At 42.8% G+C, this 4,999-nt stretch overlaps 1 pseudogene; it reads right to left on the bottom strand.

Moving 5' to 3' along the window:
• Nucleotides 1-1,553: 1,553 nt before the first annotated feature.
• LOC126238433 (5S ribosomal RNA) lies at nt 1,554-1,671 on the bottom strand (annotated as a pseudogene).
• Between the last annotated feature and the right edge of the window lie 3,328 nt (nt 1,672-4,999).

Genomic DNA, 4,999 nt, shown 5'->3' with positions numbered 1-4,999 from the left:
ATTCAAGAAAAGCTCTTAAATATCTTTGCTTTGCAACAACGAACAGTGAAATGCGCCCAGAAAGAGAGAAGAAGTGGAGTCGCTGAAAGGGAGTAACGGAAATTACAGGCTGTGACCCAGTGGTAACAGTGGATACACTGCAATATGTCTAAACATTCAACACGTAGAAAGAAATTGTTTTCCGTCGTCGTGAGTAAGAAAGCAGGAATATTGTTAGGTACCCATTATGTCGTATTGACGTCCCAGTGATTGTCCTTCAGCAGTAAGCTGAAGACCTAATGTTCATCAAAATGTACTCTGACTCATGAAATAAATTGTTAGTAAACGTGTTTTTCCGTCAGTTTATAATCATTAGAAAATGTGACCTTGCTGTGTTGTTGCTGCGAACGCCCGAAAACAAGGACAAACTACAGCCGTTCAACGACATGCGGCTCTACTACATTGTTTACTGATTATAGCATCCTTCTGGGGAAAATATTACAGGGGTAAAACGCCCTCAGTTTGTGTGTCCGGGTGGGGAATACTCAAGAGAATGATGTTAGCAGGAAAAAAAAAAATACATCCACCTGTCGAAGTGTGGGCAGACAACTTCAGAACAATAGTTGATATGTTGTATTTAGATGTAATGCGAATTAGTGAAAGTCTGACGCAGGAAGGACAAGGTTTTTGTGGTGAGGTAAGTACTTGACTGTGAGCATAATCAGAGAGGGGTAACACAGCAGTAGGTCTAATAACAAACAAGAAAATAGGAATGCGGATAAAGTACTACAGACAGCTTTGTAAATGATCACCATGGACAAGGTAGTCATGAAATCAACACCCATAACAGCAGTACCAATTTATATGGTTTCTAGTTCTACTGAAGATGAAGAGATTAAAAGAATATTTAACGAGATAAAAAATATATTATATACGTCAACGGAGACGAAAGTTTAATTGCGATGGAAGACAGGAACCCGGTAGTAGGGAAAGGAAGAGAAGCAAGAATTGCAGGAAAATATGTACTAGGGAGGGGGCGGGAGGGGTGGCGGTGTAATGAAAAGCGAAGCACAGAACACAATTTAAACACAGCAAACAGTTGGTGTAAGAATCATACTCTGTGTAACAGTAAGTCATATGGCGAGCCTCTTCAATCATGACGCACACAGAATATATGTTCTCTTGCAACAAAAACCTGTCCTAGTCGACCTTCTCCAAATTCGTCGCTAACGGAAGTAAAACCACGCCAAATTGTTACAAAAAGCTCGTAAAGTAACTCTTCTGAAGACGACTGATAACTGAAATTTGAGCGCAGTGATTCGAGGTAATATTACCGTGTAAGGCCTTTATAAAACTAAACTAAATACTCCTCCCTAACAGGCCATGAAGGCCCAACGGTACCGACCGGCCGCCGTGTCAGCCTCAGCCCACAGGCGTCACTGGATGCCGATATGGAGGCGCATGTCGTCAGCACACCACTCTCCCGGCCGTATGTCAGTGTCCGAGAGCGGAGCCACCACTTCTCATTCAAGTAGCTCCTCAGTTTGCCTCACAAGGGCTGAGTGCACCCCGCTTGCCAACAGCGCTCGGCAGACCGGATGGTCACCCATCCAAGTTCTAGCCCAGCCCGACAGCGCTTAACTTTGATGATCTGACGGGAACCGGTGTTACCACTGAGGCAAGGCCGTTGGCGTAAGGCCTTTACGAAGATGTAAAAAATCATTCAACAAGAGCTTCACACGCAGTTTCCATTTTATCAAAAAATGTTCAGATGTGTGTGAAATCTTATGGGACTTAACTGCTAAGGTCATCAGTCCCTAAGCTTACACACTACTTAACCTAAATTATCCTAAGGACAAACACACACACCCATGCCCGAGGGAGGACTCGAACCTCCGCCGGGACCAGCCGCACAGTCCATGACTGCAGCGTCTTAGACAGCTCGGCTAAATCCATTTTATCACAACACTGTCTAAACGCCCAATGTAAACAAATAGCTCGGCTTGTTTCTGAACTATTACTGCTCTACCGTCTCCGTCATCCTCGTCGTCGTTGTTGCTGTCGTTGTTGGTCTCACTCCCAAGACTCATCTGTTGCAGCTCCCCAAGCTCATCTGTTTGGTAAGTCTTTCTATGTCCTGTTTACAGTTCTCAAACGTTGGTCTCCTTTATAATTTTTCGGCCAGTCACCTCATTGACTGGAGTTGAATTGTCTTCAGTGATGAATCTCGCTTCGAACTGAACTCCAATGACCAGGAAAGACATGCGTGGAGACGCCCCGGACAGCTACGGGATACCAACCGGACTGATGTTCGCCATATGACCCGAGAACCTGGTGTGGTTGTCTGGTGCACAGTTTCATTTCATGTCAGAACCGCTTTGGTTTTCATCCTCGGATTCATTAAAGCACAGCGGTACACTGACGATATTCTATCCCACGTTTTATTACCTTTCATGGCAAGCCATCCTGGGCGTACATTTCAGCAAGATAATGCCCGGCCGCACACGGTGAGAGTTTCTGCTGCTTGCCTTGGTGCCTGTCAGATCCTACGTCGGCCAGCAAAGTCGCAGGATCTCTCCCCAATTCAGAATGTTTCGAGCATTATGGGCAGGGCCATCCAGCCAGCTCGTTATTTTCACGATCCAGCAGTGGCACGATATCGATCAGGACATCCAACAACCCTGTGAATCACTACCTAGCCAAATAACTTCTTGCATAAGGGCCAGAGATGGACCAACGCATTACTGACTTACTCAATTTGTGAATCTCTTTCTCCTGAATAAATCATCCAGTTTTCTGAAACTATACTCGTTTGTTTGTCTGTACGTATACATCACATCCACCAATTTCCGTCCCGTTCTGATAATTCCTTCTTGGTGCGTGTTTTTTGTCATAGAGTGTATGTGTTGACTGTAGTCCAATTTTCGTCTTTTCTTACCGTTTTTACGTATTACAGCTGCCTCAAGTGCCATGGAAGTTATTTCTTAATGTCGTGTCAGTGTTTTCAACATGTTACTTTTCTCCCTGATTCTGCGCAGAAACTTCACATTCCTTATCTTATCATTCCACTCAATTGTCAACATCCTTTTACAGCAACACATTTCAAACGCTTCGATTCTCTTCTTTTACAGTTTCCTCACGCTCCACGATTCACTACTCTGTGCTCCAGATGTACACTTTCAGGAATTTCTACCTCAGATTAAGGCTGCAGGTTGAAACTAACAGATTTCTCTCGGCAGGGCAGGAATTTATGTAACAAATAATTGAGGTATTGGATGGAAGTGCTACTGGGATGAAGAGGTTGGTGCGGGAGAGGTAGTAGTGGCAGGCCGCGTCAAACCACTCACAGGACTGGGGAAAAGAGAAGAAAAACGTATTGTCACATCTCAATAGCGCCATCTAGAGGACGTTTCTCAAAAGTTAAATGGCGAACCTCAGAATTGGAGAGTAATCGTTAGCGCTAGGATTTCACCTGGAACAAGTCCCGCCCACTAACCCCCGGTTTTGCCGGTCTTTGTTCGGCGCCTGGCCATCGTTTCAGTTGACCCACGTGGTTTACCGCGTTGAGCTGCACTTGGAGTGAATGTTAAATTAATATCTTGCTAGGTCTTAAATTTTGCCAGATAGTTAAGACATGTTACAAAAACGTGCACAGTTGGCCTCAGCTGTGCCAGGTACTTCCACAGCAAACATAAGAGAAAACAATTTAGCACTGAATTACTTAAATGCGAGAACTCAGTATTCAGATGAATAGCATATGAAGAAACATACTTCTCTGTGAGAAAAAGCACCCAAAGCTACAACAGGAAAAACCTACCCTCAAAGAATAATTTGCTTGGAGGAAGAGGAACCACAGTATACTTGACACTTAAGTTTCAGAACTAAGACAGTATATGTGAAACTAGCAGTACTTCCAGATGGCATCAAAATTACTTTCTTCTTGCTAGATCTATCCAAGCTGTTTTTGCGTGCCGGCCGAAGTGGCCGTGCGGTTAAAGGCGCTGCAGTCTGGAACCGCAGGACCGCTACGGTCGCAGGTTCGAATCCTGCCTCGGGCATGAATATTTGTGATGTCCTTAGGTTAGTTAGGTTTAATTAGTTCTAAGTTATAGGGGACTAATGACCTCAGCAGTTGAGTCCCATAGTGCTCAGAGCCATTTGAACCATTTTGTTTTTGCGTGTTATTCACTGAATAGTTTTGCTGAAAAGTTTTAGGGGTGGAAGAAAAACTAGCACAGCATGAAGGAAGTTTTACAGCCGTGAAACACTGCAGAATTTATTTCCTCCATAACTGCTCTGTGACAAACATACACAATATCATCATTATTTTTAAAAGATGGTTTGAATGACATTTATGAAATTAATAAATCTTTTGGTTGAAAACAGACAGGACAAAGAATAACGACAGGTTATTTTCCTGAGACGTTTGCAACAGCATATAGGAGACTAGTCACACAGAAACAGCCACAATTCTGTAGAACCTCGTTTATAATGCGCAGGTATGGCATTGGAAGAACTTAAAAGTTAAAATTCACCCATTACCCATGCAAATACTAACGAAATATGTCATATAAGCAAATATCTTACTGCTTTCATTAGGCATTTCTACTGTATGGCATTCTTATATTCTTTAATTTTCGTGAGTTACTATGAGGGCCTACATAAACAAAACGGCTTTCTATATAACGTTGACTTTAGACAACAGAGTTAGTCGACTGCATCCGCGGCTTTACTACCGACATGACAGATTCAAGACCATTGTTTTCGCGTTGTATGTTTGCTCTGCTGTTTCCCTCCAATAAACGTATTCTAATAAGTGAATTAGTTAATGAAAATTTGACCTTATTGACCTTAAATAACATCACGTTATTTTTGGTTTCTATTGCTGGCGATACTTTCAATTCTCTATAAATATTTTTATTTCTATAATAATGCAAATTCATATTACACTACTGGCCATTAAAATTGCTACACCACGAAGATGACGCGCTACAGACGCGAAATTTAACCGACAGGAAGA

Source organism: Schistocerca nitens, chromosome 2 (genome assembly GCF_023898315.1).
Source record: "Schistocerca nitens isolate TAMUIC-IGC-003100 chromosome 2, iqSchNite1.1, whole genome shotgun sequence".
Taxonomy (NCBI): Eukaryota; Metazoa; Arthropoda; class Insecta; order Orthoptera; family Acrididae; genus Schistocerca; species Schistocerca nitens.
This window is presented reverse-complemented; position numbering and strand designations above follow the sequence as displayed.